Below are 16,462 nucleotides of genomic sequence, written 5' to 3'. Positions count from 1 at the left end.
TCAGAGCTAGTTACAGCAGACTGGCTGGCACACAATAAGAAGACTGATGTTAATTTGTTACAGCGTGAATAGGCTGCTTCCCTACAATTGCCAAGTACAATCATTAGAGCAATTAACATTCCTAAGTAGGATACAACGTAAATAAACAGAGACGCCAGAATACCTAGTAAAAAACTGAAGATGTAAATTCTGTCAGAGATTAAAAGGCTGTGAGAAAACGAAGTATGTGCTCAGTGGACAAGATTTTAGTCTCCATCATAAAACTCCACACAGGTCTATTTGGTACGCTGCAGACGGCGCATAACTTTCACTTTGCCCTCTGTGCCACAGAAGACCTGGCAGTGAGGTGGTGCTTATGTGTCAGTATATTTTAGGGAAAGAGCGCAGTAAGGTGGATCAGCTGTAGCAGAACGCTTAGGAGCTGTAGTTTGCGGACGTGACGAAGACCACTCTCTTGGAAAATTATCGTGGAGTGTCCCACATGACTACAATGATGACGAAGACCACACGATTTTGCCTCTTTTGAATTGATGTAAGACGTAGAGTGCCCGGGCGGCCTAATGAAGAGATTAATCTGCACGGAGAATATGGTGCTATTTAGGCCATATGTGGTTTTCTGACGTTTATGGTTGTTTTTCATACCGTGTCTGGGGTGCACTCCAATAGGTTGCCGTGAACACAACCTAGGAAGATTATTTCACATCCTTTGTGGCCAAGTGTCGTCGTATTGTCTCAGCCCTTGAAATGAGTATACTGCCAACTTCAGAACTGACAACAGTTGCATTTACAGTCGTGGTGGTTTGAGGAACACTCAAGCATCCAATCACATCTTGGTCTACCGTTCTAACGCCCGATTTCAGTCCCTTACAAATTATGTGGAACTATTTGGAACAACGGATAAGAACTACCGTTCAGTATCAACGCACTTTGGTAGATCCATGGAATCTAGTCAGCTGGACGTGACGTATCTGAGGAAACTTGTAATATATCTTCTGAAGTTGTACGACGTTTTGAATAATTACGACAGATGGTAGACATGTGGTGATGAATCAAAATTTGTACGCAAGACCATCGTTGCAAGCGATGTGCTCTAGAATCCTTGATTACTGAGAAAGAAACTGTGGCGAACATCGATGAGTATTCGTGTGCAGTACCTGGTAATGAGGCATCTGATAGTACTATTGTGCCATATGTAAACAAAGTTGAAGCGTTGGGACACGTCGAAACTTAGCTCGATCACTAGCCACATTCAGCACCTCCTTTCGCAGCTGTTGTTCAAATCGCGAATCCCACGCAATTCGATAGTTGGAACAGCAGCTATCGGTAAGTATTGGAAGCGGGACTGTTGGAAGTGTGTTCAAGATGGCTTCCAAAAATGCTCGCGACTAATCAATTTCGGAGAAAGTCAGTTCATCTGAACAGACTGAGCCCTTTGGACAGGTCTTTCTTTCACGGGTCGTTGCATGTAACGACCTCTGGATGCTTCACTTCGAGCCAGAAACAGAAAGGCATGCACTGAAGTTACAACACGCGCAATCACGAAAATTGTAATAGTTCAAGGTCTCTCGCTCTGCTGGCAATATCTTCAAAAAAAATGGTTCCAATGGCTCTGAGCACTATGGGACTTAACATCTATGTCATCAGTCCCCTAGAACTTAGAACTACTTAAACCTAACGAACCTAAGGACATCACACAACACCCAGTCATCACGAGGCAGAGAGAAAATCCCTGACCCCGCCGGGAATCGAACCCGGGAACCCGGGCGTGGGAAGCGAGAACGCTACCGCACGACCACGAGCTGCGGACAATATCTTCATGACGGGCATTTTAGACAGCGAATGCAATGTGCAGGGAGGAGACTCCCCATGAGTGATCATTGACGACAAAATTTTATTAAATAAATTTTTTATGCATAATGTTCGGCATACTGTGGTGGAAGGTGCTGGCCGGAAGACCATGGTCGGCACATTCCTGCCACGTGCTCCTCGGTCAGACTCAAGTCCCACGGGTTGGTTGCGCTGACGGGGGTACGCTACTAGCAAGGCGCGTTGGCGGAATCAATCCTCCAATCAGAGACTAATCGTGTGATCACGTGTGGACGCGGCCGGGAGCGGCGAGGGCGACTTGGAAACAGCTCCGCGCTGTCTTAGCTTCAGACCTCGGCCCCGAGTAATCGCTCCTCTAGCTTCTGCCTCTCTGATGAGCAGACGGCAAACCCCTCTTGGGGCTGCTAGGCCCTACGTAGGCACCACTGTATCATCATTACAAGAACAAACTGGGTCCATTACACTTCATTACTTTTTATTTTACAACTCCCTCCGCTCCTGACCTCTATCCTGACGAACAGCAACATTCTCGTAGATGTGTTACCAAATGGATAAACCATTGATCCAGAGATATATGTGAAAACTCTGAACAAAGTACCGTTCCAGACGTGTCCGGTCTGTCAATAATCCAACGTAAATCTGGCCTCAAAACTAAAAGACATGACTCAAAACACGAGATCGCAGAGTCAAATTTGGTTGTACATCATTACCTTATCCACCCAGCAGCCCACAGCTCGCGTCCTTGGAGTAACATCACCATAGGCAACTTAATCTACATGAGACATATGCTTTGAAAATCATAAGAGAGCAGTTCATGCGGTAACAACTGACTACGACCACATAACAAGACGTTTTACGAGCAGGAAATCTATGCTCTTACACAAGACTACCGCGAAGCCGTGGAAGGTGTCATATACCATGTAGAATAGTAACCCATGTGAAAAAAATATAGACCACTGTTGTCATCAAGTTCTAACTCTGAAAGGAAAATACCTTCTGAGCAAAAAATGAGTACTACAAAGGGGCCGAGGCTGAGCAAGTAAAGGAAACTAGACCAAACGTGGCGAGGCTGCAGCGAGCCATGCGCGTGCCAGCCTGTCGCCTGCGTTGCAGAATGTGCGTAGCCGCGCACTAGCGCGCCACAAGCGTGACGCAGTTCGCCGCCGGACGCTAGCCGAGGAGGGTCCGCGATGCAGTCACGCCTGCCGCCGCCGCCGCCGCCGCCGCCGCTGTCCGTAGCTGCCACGGGTCGTCGCCTGCGCCAGGTTCCGGGGTGCGGCCCTCGCGCCACCCCGCCGTCGCAGCTGTCCATGCTGTCGCCCGCCGCCTGCTGCGCCCGCGCGTGATCAGCGCGCCTGCCGCCCCTCGTCGACACCGCCGCCGTCCGTCGTCTGCGCGCCACCAAATAATGTAAGTCGCTAGCGACGCTACGGTGGTGTAGATGCCCACACTATTGTAACATGCCGATCACCAGGCAGCAATCGGAGGCAGGAGCAGCCGGAGAGGATAAAGATCCCCTCTTGGCGCTGCAGTCCCGGTTAATTAATTTTAACTAACGCGGAGCTTAAGCAACAGATAGATGATCTTAAAATGGCTTCTCCGCAATCTAATGTTGCTAAGCAAGTGCTAGTGGAAGAACAGCCGAAGCAGGTGACTCCACCACTCACTAGTGCAGAATCACCTGTGGCAGTAGCCACCTCTACTTTGGTGCAGAGCTTTCAGCGTTTATTACGGCGTTCGCTGGAAAGCCGCACGAGGATATTCAAACGCTTGTCCAGAATATCCAGGACATCGGAAAGCTTTGCTGTTGGCCAGATGAATCTCTCTTAAACGTGATGAAAATGAAACTCACCGGCGAAGCGCGGAACTACGTGCAGTCGGTCGAGAGCTTGAAAAATCCCCCTACCTTCCAGTCCCTTGCAACAGGGTTGATTGAAAGGTATACAGACAAACGTGGTACTAGTTACTATCGCGACTTGCTTTCTACCGTTAAGCAAAAAACGGGTGAAGATTTAGAAGCATTCGCGGACAGGATTAGAAACGTCGCATGCCACACGTACGCACTAAGTGCCAGTTCTGCTCGTAACGAGGTTCTGTTGGAAGAAACAGAATGTCGTGCGATAGACGTGTTTATTCGTGGCATAAACCCTCAAATAGTGGGTGAAATCAAGGTAGCTTTCCCCCGCACCTTACACGAAGCCGTGCGATGAGCACTCTTGAGAGAGGAGGCGAGCCGATTTGTGGCCGCGTCGACGCGGCAAAGCGAGCCCCGACGTGTCTTTTCGAACGATACTAAGTGTGGGCTCTGTAATAGACAAGGACATGTGGCAGAGCAATGTCGCGTGCCATATTGTCATCAGTGCAGGAACATGGGTCACCAAAGCGTGCATTGTCCAAATAGTAAGCCACAACCGCCTGCAAATTCCAGGCGAAATGCAAACCAACCACAGAATTCGGGAAACGGCCGCGGGGCAGGAAATGCCACCCCTCCCGGCCCCCGTTAAAAATAGTGACCCCCTAGCTTATAAGGGAGTCACGCAGGTGGCAAGCGTGGTTGTCGATGGTGTTAGAGGCCGCAAACCAATACGTGTGCTAATTGACACAGGCGCAGAGATCAGCTTGGCATTTTTATCGAAGAGAGATAAAAGAACATTGCAACCGCCGCGGTACCATATCAGTGGTATTGGTCCCGGCATAGTGAAACCTGATGGCAGCTGTTGCGTTGAGTTCATGTTGGACTCCACAGAACATGCTTTTACGATGGAGGTTGTACGAAACAGGCGCACGGATTACGACATCATCCTGGGAAGTGACTTTCTGCTTCATTTCCGGGGGGTTGTTGACTATAGGTTAAATACCGTCCAATTCGGCGGCAACGTGCACCGTTTTGGACGTGACTACATGTTGCGGGCGAGCGGAGCTGGGGAAAAAGGATCCGTTTCCCAAGTTTCGGAGTCTCCCGTAACGATGCGAAAAGCCGATAATCCCGTGAAGATACCAGAAGGCACAGGAAAGATCCTTTGGGTGCCTGTCGGGATACGTGAATCCGAAGAGGTTCATTTCTTGGTAGATCCACTCTGCCAGAATGAAACTCTTCACCAGATGCAGGTCCACGTAAAACGTAGCCTGTGCAAAGCGCAGCAAGTACACAAAGAAAATTGCGTACCCGTGTGTTTAGAAAATTTTAGTCACAAGCAAGCTTTAATACCGCGTGGTACAGTATTAGCCAGCTTACAGGTTATCACAGAAGACGAGTTGCCAATGAGAACCCCTTCTCTGGAAAAGAAAAAGACTGCTGCCGCCTCTCAACACCTTTTGACAATCACGTCACATCTGACAGCGATTTGCAGATCTGCTATTACGTGGGTTGAAACCTACTATGTGCCTTGTGTATCTTGATGATATAATTATATTTTCAAAATCCATTGCTAAACATGCTGAACATCTACGCAGTGTACTGTTGCGCTTGCAAAATGCTAATTTAAGCTTAAAATTAGAAAAATGTTCTTTTGCTCAATCACAAGTGCAATATTTAGGTCATGTCATCAGTTCCAGCGGAGTCAAGCCAGATCCACGATTAACTGAAGCAGTAGACACTTTGTATTCCAACAAATTTAAAAGAATTACAATCCTTCCTTGGCCTTGCAAATTATTACCGCCGTTCTGTTAAAGATTATGCTACTATTACCAAACCACGTACTAAATTGTTGAATAAGGATACTCCTTTTGTTTGGACGGATGAATGTTCGACGCCATTCAAACAGTGAAAACTATTTTAACTAGTTCACCTCTACTTGATTACTCAGACTTCGCTGAACCTTTATTTTACCTTCTGACGCATCTAATTTTGCTGTAGAATGTGTCCTAGGCCAAGTGCAAGATGGTGTGGAAAAACCCCTTTGGGTATGCCTCTCGTCAACTGAATAAAGCAGAAACTAATTACAGTACTACAGAAAAGGAATTGCTTGCCCTTCCTTTTGGAATTAATTATTTTAGATGTTACCCTTATGGTCGAAAGTTAACAGTTCTTACCGATCACTCTGCTCTGCAGTGGTTATTGAATCTTAGAGACCCTAGCAGCAAACTTATGCGCTGGGCCATGAAACAGTCAGAATATGATTTTGAAGTTCGGCACAAGCCTGGTCGGTTGCATCAAAATGCTGATGCGTTGTACACCAATAGAAAAGGTACGATAGGAGATAATGTCTCTGTCATAGTACGATTCCAATCCTTGTAATGCTTTATCACTACCTCGTACTATAGCAAGTGTCAACCATGAATTACCAGGAACAAGTTCTGTAGTAGTACATGAAAAGTTAATCTTGCATCCAACAAATGTGATTGGACCAGTCAGTACCTCCTCTTGAGACACATTATTAGGAACAAAACTAAAAGTGTCCACTGTCTTGTACACTGGTAGTCTGCTCCTCCTGTAGTATCTTCTGCGACGGTACGGCATGGCTGTGTGCTTCGTGCGGCTGCCTCGAGTCGACTGAGCATGCTGCTGCCTCAGAACAGGATGTACTTCCTGTCCCCCACCAGGCGCGCACAGCGCCAGCGCGCCTTATCAGTCCCGATTGCGCAATCACCAGTTTGATTTTCCAGCAACACGGGCCTAGTAATACTAGGGCCCGTGTTGCCCGGCTGCCTCGCTCAGCGGCTAAGTCCGCTTCAAGGTCACACGCCTTACACAGCAGCATAAGGCTAATTGACACAGCGGTGCCGGAGGCGCTCAGCCAGCGCTGAATACTAAAAGTCCAGTGTTCAGACAGAAGTGCCCACCCACCATCCCCACACCTAATACCACCCAAACACAGATTTATTTAATGACTTATTTAACTACTGTGTGGTCCCAGGGAGCATCCCAGAGTGCCCCAGAGGTGCATCCCAGAGTGCCACAGAGAGCTACAACACTAAGAAGAATCGCTTCTCGGCTTTTGGCAAGATCAATGTGTAGTCTTCTTTAACAAGATAACAATTACTGATAAGAAATTAAATAAGATAAGAAAAGTACAATAAGACGACAAGAATCATAAGAAGTATAAAGTATTAAAGTATAAAGTATTAAAGAAGACTACACATTGATCTTGCCAAAAGCCGAGAAGCGATTCTTCTTAGTGTCACTCAATCAGATGAGGTATCAATTGAAGAGTTAAAAGAAGCACAGCAGGTGGACGTTCAATGTCAAAGATACGCCACCTTGCCAGAATTTGAAGTAATAGACGACCTTTTGTATCGAAAAACTCCCCATGGAAATCGTTTGGTAATACCGGAATGCTTGCAGCAACGTATAATACGGCAGTGCCATCATACAATCCAAGCATGTCACAGCGGAAAACGCGCTACGAACGCTCGAATTGCGACACGTTATTAGTGGGAATACCGACAACGTGACGTGGACAGGTATGTAAGATCTTGCCTGCCGTGTGCACAACGAGCACAAAATAGGCATCCGCGAGTACCGCTGCAAATACTTCCTCAGGCATCTTCACCCTTCTAAATTCTTGCTATAGATTTCCAAGGTCCTTTTCCACAGTCGCAACAAGGTAACAAATACATTTTGTCTGTTATTGATCACTTTTCACGTTATCAAATTTTGGTTCCCCTCCCCGACATGACAGCTCAAACTGCGGCGAGAGAGTTTGTAAATCGTGTGATACTACCTTTTGGAAGTCCTGATGCCATTTTAACGGATCAAGGAACCAATTTCATGTCTGCTTTATTTGTACAAGTTTGTAAATTGCTAAGAATCAAAAAATGGCGTACAACTCTCTTCCATCCTAAGGCCAACGGTCACGTTGAACGCGTACACCGTATAATTTGTAAAATGTTATCCTATTATGTTGCAAAAACGCACGCTGATTGGGACAGATATGTACCGTATATTTCTTCTGCATACAACACCCGAATACATGAATCCATGGGGTATACCCCTTACGAAGCTGTGTTTGGACGGCCGATGAATTCGCCGTTCGAAATAGACGAACTACCTCAAGGTGTAGAAATAAAGGAAGTAAAAGGTTTAGCCCGTCTGCTAAAAGCGATCTGGTATAAGGTAAAGAGGAATAATATCAAAGCTACTAATAAACAGTTGCACAGGCAGAATAAAAATGCTGTTTTACCGACTTATCAAACAGGTGATTTAGTGTTACTACGAAACCCGGCAATCAAAAAGGGACGAACTAAAAAGTTCTCTCCCCGCTTTGAAGGCCCGTATCGGATTGTACGGTTGACCTCACCAGTCAATGCAGAACTGCAATTAACCGATCGTACGGTGATAGTGCACTTTGACCGCCTGCAACCTTACCACGGTAGGGCTGTGTCACCATAACAGGTCGCAGCCCCCGATCCGCCTGTGTCACCTCCACCTCAAGTGGAACAAAGACGAAAGAAAAAACAGAGGAGATTACCTCCACAGGGTTGTAGATACCCTTTGCGGAATCGACACCCTTATGGGTTGAGGTCGCGTGATTAATCACGCCTAATTAGAGTTTTATGTTATGTTTTATTGCAGCTTAGTTTAAGTCATTTTCTCCAGGGACTTGGAAGCAAGACGTGCCTGGCCACCACGGAGTTCTCAGCCATTCTCAATTGTCAATTTCCAGTCCTGTCATGTATTTTTGCTCATTTTTATGTGTATGATTAAGTTTGATGTTTTGCAAGCAATGCCACGCATTAGACGTCACGCAACTGACTTGCTTCAAATGCAACCATTACGCTTGGTGTTGGCAGTACCGTGGCTGCTAACTCCAAATAATATTCTTCAATGTCCTCTATTGCCATCTATTTGGCAAACCAGTACATGTGGAGTATTTTTACTCCGAGCTATTCTTAATACTTGTTACGTTGACGTATAGTGTATTGTACTATATGTCGTACTTCTGTATTTGCTGCAGCTAACCGTAAGTAATCGGAACAGAAAAAGCCAGGACTTGAAATGCATACGCCTCGTACGCTTTGTTTACGGGACCAGCTGTTGGCGGGGCAACACGTCAGCTGTCGCCTCCCCTACTCGCTACAGCGCTGTCCCATCTCCTCGCCAAGAACTGGCCAGCGGCCATCATTTTTTCTCAGCCAGTAACAGCACTCCTGGCGATGACGTATCTCATCACCACTTGAGCTGCCGCCTCCAGCGTCTCAACACGCGGCGCGTACGAGTAGTTACAAAAACAAACCGCAAATTACTGCCCTATCCTCCGTGTATGACAGACTACAATGCATTTACCATCATTTTATATAATTAACAGCCTTTTTAAAAAAACTCTTATTCTAGATAATTAGCAATTTCTAATTCATCGTTATTTCTTGTACACGCTAAGCGCGTGATATTTGTCGCTGCAGTAGCGGCCGGTCTCTCGCGGCTACACGCCGTCTCACATAACCGCTGACGAGCCAGTGCCTACTCCGCACCTACGCGTGCGCTGCGCGCTCGCTAACAGCTCCAAGCTGGTTTCTTTCATGCAGCTGGAAGACACGGCAAAGAAAATTAATTCAAACATCCCAATAAATCTTAACATAAATATTAAGTAGATGTGATTCATTGTTTAAATTTTTTTCCTTGTTTTGTTTCACATTAGCTGGATAAATCACACGAAGTTCTTAACGATTTACATTATTCTGCATACCCTAGTCTGCCAATCCTATAAGTGAAGTTTCACTACTGCTTTGATTCATTGTATAAGCTACAAACTACAGCCCTAACCCTCTTACACATCGAACTATGAGGACATTTTACGTTATCTTCTTTGTACAAGGCCAGATATGGGCAAACCAATGCAATGCCACGGGTTTTTCACGCTACTGACGAGGCACAAACGACCAATCGTCCGAGCTGCCGCATATCGGTGGGCGATTATTCCTTGGTTGCTACGCAGTTATTTTTGCCCTCCCCATTTACTTTACCGCCGTGGTCATTGTTCTATCCTGTTTTCCTTCTTCTGTCGATGAGGATGCCCCTACAACGTGTTAGGTACCCTCTTCCGACAGCACCAGTCTTTTAATCTTACCACCCATTTACACCGAGATATTGCTCTCCCTTGTTGCAGTCTTGCCCCAAAATATCGGCCGATGATCCATTGTGAGATACGTACTTTGCCTCTAATTAGCCGGTGATGTAAGCGCTACGGGAACTGTGCCTAGTTGTCCTTTCAGTTCAATTTGTTATCGTCAGTTTTAAAACTAACACACACGCAGCCTAGCAGCCAGCCCCAGGTGGCCAGTGTTACATGTTAACGTTGAGCGTTCCGACTACTTACAGCGTTATTATTATACATCATTGTGTTTTTATTTTCCTGTCAGTATATGTCATTGTGTTTAATTATGTCATTATGCTAGCGCTAGTGATTTATAGTTCATGATTTTCATTTGATGTAGTGTTATATACTGCGCGCACAAGAAGTGACGCTATTTATGCATGTATGCTATTCTCGCTTCAGAGCTATTATTGTTGCTTGAACAGTCGACATTTTCCTAGTACAGCAGCTCGCTAATAACGCCGCTGATACTTTTATTCCATGTATCGCAGGAAACCCATGTGCCTACACTAATTCTTATTATGTCAGACGGACGCCCTTAGGCCCGCTGAACCACGGTATCGCAGATAGCTCCAATGCACTGCCTACCCGTCAATTATTAGACAGGTTGCCTTAGCACTGTCCGCAGGTTGCTCCATTGCCCTGCAAATTATATAATCATCAATCCTAGTCTGCAGATTGCACTAATGTACTGCTGAACTTATTAGTCGAGTCACTCGCAGGTAGCTCATTCGCACCGCGAACTTGTACTTACACGTCACCGAATCCTAGGCTCCTCGGTTGACCACAAAACAATTCATATATCAATTACCGTGAGACAATTTGCGCTCACACTACGCCTTTGGCACTCAACCACAAATTAACTGAGCCCCAGACGCTCTTTTATTACATTTTATACAACGCCATTTTCTTCTACATGACAATTCCATTGCAAAATCATCGGATTCTGCCAAAGATTCAGATACCGTTCCCCAAATGGCAGCCTTTTCCGTTGCTGAACGGATTCGTTGCTTTTCACCATCTGACAGTGCAAACTGCACTTTTGAGAACAATGTTGTTGTATACACACACTGTCGGATTCTACTGACGTAGTCCCTTATGCACTTCGTCAACCGACTAAAAACCAACATCCCCTGACGTATTTCGTATCCGATTCGGAAGTTTATGTTCTGGAAATATTGCCTTTATTTTATTTCTCGTCAATTATTATTACTTCAATGTCATGTTTTATTGTTATCAATTCATAGTTATGATTAATGTTAGTACACGTTATGGTTATACGTAATTTTTGTGTCATATTCGGTATTCCCTTTTAACTTTCATTGTTTCTCGACTGGAAGTATCTCTGATAGCACCTATTGGCCTTCAATTCGTATCCGCCATCAGCTACCATTAGTCATACATTTACACAACACTTCATACGCCCAATAACAACTTACAACACACTCACACTGTTCATATCCACACTACCTTGGTGTAACATGTTGATGTTACCAGACCTCTATTGTCATATTAAGTACATGAACAAGGCTACTTCGTGGCCTTCTTCATCAGTAAGCGTGACTGAACTGGTCCATCGTCGCTACTTGCCAGGTAATTATTGCTACAACGTTGTACTCCCTCTGTCATCTCTGAATTACTCATCAAGTAAGCCAGGAAATTTTTACTTGTGGGGTCACTAATACTTTCTCTCGCAGTCGACCGTTATCAACATTGGAAGCTGAAAGCAACCTCCGTTCAAATGGCTGTCAATTTATCATCCGCGATGGGAAGCATGTTAATCTCAATGGTTGTCGTCGTCGCCGTTAAGGCGCCTCCATTTCACGTCTACCCTTCCACATCTGGCGTGCTATTTGGACGTCGTCATAATCTGGTGCTTACTCCACATTATGCTATTGTGTTAGCTGATGTCAACTTAACCTTATTAGAAGAGGAAGACCGTGCTTTATAGGATACAGCTCAGCAATTGTCAAAATATGAAACCTTCTTGACGCAGACGAAGGAACATGAGTTTCTCCGATCTTTGTGGGAAGTGACTAGAATTTTTTCAACCCTTCGAAGTCAATTGAACAGTATTAGTTAGGGATGCAGTACCACGGCCTCGTTTCAAACGAGCCTGGTTGCCTGTTGGAGGTACATTATTAAAATTTGTCTTTGGGACTCCTGACGAAACAGACGCAACACGCTGGGATATGGACACACAGCAAGCGCCTTCGGAAACACAAGTTAATCACGAAGTGTTGGTACATCAACAGGTGCGCCTGACACATCTTGAGAATAACCTGTTAGCCACAACTAGACAAATACAAGTTGTAGACGACAGATTAACACGACACTATGGTGCACTTGAACAATCCTTTAACCAAGAGTGGATACATCTTCGCTCGGGATTACGTAATCTGACTATCGCATTGGACATTGTGAAGACCACCCAGTTTCTTTTATTTAATATACACACAACACAGTTACACGTGCACATGTTACACTCGGCCATTCAACTCGGACTGCAAGGAAAGCTCAGTCCACATCTGTTACCCTCAGAGCCCTTTTTGCACATCCTACACAGTGTGTCGTCGCAAATTTTGGCCCCTAAACAAATGCTTTATGCCGTGCGGGAAAGCAACCTCCCCTTTTACTATGCTGCGTTGGAGGTCCGACTTACCCGTAACTCGGACGGTATTCGGATGCGAATGAGATTGCCCATCACGTGCGCAAATTGCGAATACGAGTGCTATCAGATATACACTTTTCCAGTCTCTTGGGCTACCCTTCACCACCATGTTGTTTGGCAGACTCAAGTATTTTTAATAGTTAGTCGGGATCGACAAACTCACGCCACTCTCTCTCGCGCTGAACTATCCAGTTGCTTCCATACAACACATTGCTCATGCTCCTCGCTAATTTTACACACTAACACTACTGAGTGCGAGATGTCACTGTTTTTAGCTGAAACTACTACACCTCCATGTCCTCGTGTTCTAGTCTCACTTCGCCAACCAATAATTCAGCCTGTTGGCAACAGTTTTCTGTTCGCTGTTCCATAGACTGTCACCCCCACCCTGGTGTGCCACCGTTCAATGTCAGAGACTGAATCGTACCGGGTAACACTGAAGAATAGTGGCCTAGTGTATAATAGTTCAAGATGTGACATAGACGCTGCTTCTATGAGGATATCAGCTCAATTGCACTCCACCTTTCATGTCACCATTCCCACATTTACCTTATAGCTTCCTGAACTCTCTTTTAAACTCCATCACCATGAGAAGCTAAAGAATTTTCCGAATACCAATGATTCAGATCTACTCCAATCGATCAATCATCTCCTTACCCAGGAACAGAACCAAGTTGCTCTTGACCGAGTGGCCTCACATATTGCTGATTGGCACCAAACCAAGCGATTAACCACCGTTGTATTATCCAGCGCTGGTTCGGTAATCATCATTGTAATGATTCTGATTATAGTATCCTGGATACTCTGTAAAAGAGGGTTTTGCAAATGTTTCACTTCCTCCCGAGAAGTAGTACCACCCCAACAACCAGAAGGTGTATATCACACCTGAAACTACCTGCCAACCTTGGTGCATGCGATCAGGCATGACCCCCCCCCCCCCCCCCCCCTTAGAATTAAGTTGTAGTCTAGGTGTCAGGTCAATGAACTAATTCTGTAATGGATTTGTATTTCTATGTAAAGTCTATGGAATCACAATTTAACTGTCGAGTCTTAACCCTCATGTAAGTCATTTAGTTTTCCCTTTAAATTTTTGTCATTTTGTAATGTTCTCATTCACCCACTTGGGCAATTACCCTTGTAATCCTAGATTTAAGAACTCAAAGTAATATTACTTGGAAAAACCCCCTTGTGACTGTTAGGCCTGGGAGCATTCTCTCACCCCCACGATGGTGGAGTGTTTCAGAGTGCTGTACTCCGGTGCCCCTCATCATCGCCTGGGTACCCACCACTGATACCGCCGACACACACTCACAGCATGGCGCCGCCCCACTGCCGTCGCACCAACTTCACAAGTTTGTTATTCAAGAGCCTTCCTTCAGGCCCTTCAGGCCACTTTGTAACTTTTGCACGTATCGATATTTATACTATGTTATGGATGTTAATTTCTGGGACCCTTCATAATGATCATATATTTTTAAATGGAATAATCAATTAGAATAAGCTCATTCATTTTCATCCAGAGAGCCTTCTTCGGAAGGGGAAAGGATGTGCAGGGAGGAGACCCCCCATGAGGGATCATTGCCGACAAAATTTTATTAAATAAATTTTTTATGCATAATGTTCGGCCGTAGCCGGCTTGGGCATACTGTGGTGGAAGGTGCTGGCCGCAAGACGATGGTCGGCACATTCCTGCCACGTGCTCCTCGGTCAGACTCAAGTCCCACGGGTTGGTTGCGCTGACGGGGGTACGCTACTAGCAAGGCGCGTTGGCGGAATCAATCCTCCAATCAGAGACTAATCGTGTGATCACGTGGGGACGCGGCCGGGAGCGGCGAGGGCGGCTTGGAAACAGCTCCGCGCTGTCTTAGCTTCAGACCTCGGCCCCGAGTAATCGCTCCTCTAGCCTCTGCCTCTCTGACGAGCGGACGGCAAACCCCTCTTGGGGCTGCTCGGCCCTACGTAGGCACCACTGTATCATCATTACAAGAATAAACTGGGTCCATTCCACTTCATTACTTTTTATTTTACAACGCCCTCCGCTCCTGACCTCTATCCTGACGAACAGCAACATTCTCGTAGAAGTGTTACCAAATGGATAAACCATTGATCCAGAGATATATGTGAAACTCTGAACAAAGTACCGTTCCAGACGTGTCCGGTCTGTCAATAATCCAACATAAATCTGGCCTCAAAACTAAAAGACACGACTCACAACACGAGATCGCAGAGTCAAATTTGGTTGTACATCATTTCCTTATCCACCCAGCAGCCCACAGCTCGCGTCCGTGGAGTAACATCACCATAGGCAACTTAATCTACATGAGACATATGCATTGAAAATCATGAGAGCGCAGTTCATGCGGTAAAATCTGACTACGACCACATAACAAGAAGTCTTACGAAGAGGAAATCTATGCTCTTACACAAGGCTACCTTGAAGCCGTGGAAGGTGTCATATACTATGTAGAATAATAACCTATGTGATAAAAATATTGACCGCTGTTGTCATCAAGTTCTAACTCTGAAAGGAAAATACCTTCTGAGCAAAAAATTTTAATTAATTAACTACCCTGCCGTTAGCAAGAAATATTACAAGCTAAAGAAGATGATTTAAAGCCCATAGATAATTTGTCTTGTTAGTAAATCAGTTATAACACGACTTTGCGAAATACTATTATGAAATGTTTATAATGTTGTCTTACGATTACGTCTGAATCTTATAGTTCGTCGTGTCGGTACTTTGGACGGACTGCAGTGATTGCCCACCCATTGCCTGGAGGAAGAGCGCCGTCAACTGGCAGTGGACTGGGGTCGCCACCAGGAGCCGCTGTTTACGGCCGGCACTCCGCCTCGGATTACAGAGACGGGCAAAGCATTAAAGACGAGCCGGTGTCGAGCAGCGCGTAAACACGCCGGGCGCTAAGGCCGCGCCTTATCCAGCGAGTGGGTATACTCGCCCGCCGCTCAGGCCCCCAGCGCTTAGATTGCTTCTTCCTAGAAGCGCAGCCAGCCAGCCAGTCTGGGCAGATTCTAACGAGGCTGCCTGCGTCTTATTAAGCCGTCAGCGCTGCAACTCACGTACAACAGTCGGCGCTTGTTACTTGTTGTATCGACACATCCCATATTGAACTACACCGTGTGTTAGCAACACTTGTAATGAGCATCACAGTTATGTGAATGGCTCTCATCAAACCTGATGCCGAATTTAAAAGCAGCATTCACATACGACCACTTCGCTACTCTTCTGCTTCCAAGAATCTTGTAGGTGAGTCCGAAGATCCGTGTATTCGATTTCTTGGATGCCAAAATGAAGAAAAATACGTAATTAAGTATACTTCCTGACTAAATGCATATCTATCTGGACCTTTTCCAGTTTTTAATGATTTTTCCTTCGTGGGGAATCACAGTTACGCAGAATTTCTTAAAAGAAATTTTGACCATTTGACTGTAAATTGTTCATTTATTTTACGCAATCTTGATTTCGGTTTTATAGCCATTCTCACGTCCATGCCGAAATTTTAAAATGTATCTGTGACATGTCATGTTGCCACAAACTTATTTTTGGTGTAGGACAACTTGTCTACAGAACCAAAAGTATTGTTTCTCGGCCATGGCATGCCAGAGGCACGTCAGATACATTTTAGTATTTCAACATGCGTTTGGGGATCGCTATAAAGTCGAAATCATGATAATGTATTAAAGTTGGTCAGTTGTGTGTAGGACTCGCGCACTGAAAGTCCGTATAAAATTATGTATACGAACAGTTCAACAATTCTGGGAATCGAGGACATTGACAACTATTGCTGTTATTGACATTGATACTGACACAGTATCGGTTGCAGGGATTATCGCAGGTATTATAAGACTTTCGAGGACGTTTTAATTTCAAATTTTAAGTTGGATAACAAATGACAAAAGAAATACTTTTGTG

The sequence above is a fragment of the Schistocerca americana genome, chromosome 6 (assembly GCF_021461395.2).
Source record: "Schistocerca americana isolate TAMUIC-IGC-003095 chromosome 6, iqSchAmer2.1, whole genome shotgun sequence".
Taxonomy (NCBI): Eukaryota; Metazoa; Arthropoda; class Insecta; order Orthoptera; family Acrididae; genus Schistocerca; species Schistocerca americana.
This window is presented reverse-complemented; position numbering follows the sequence as displayed.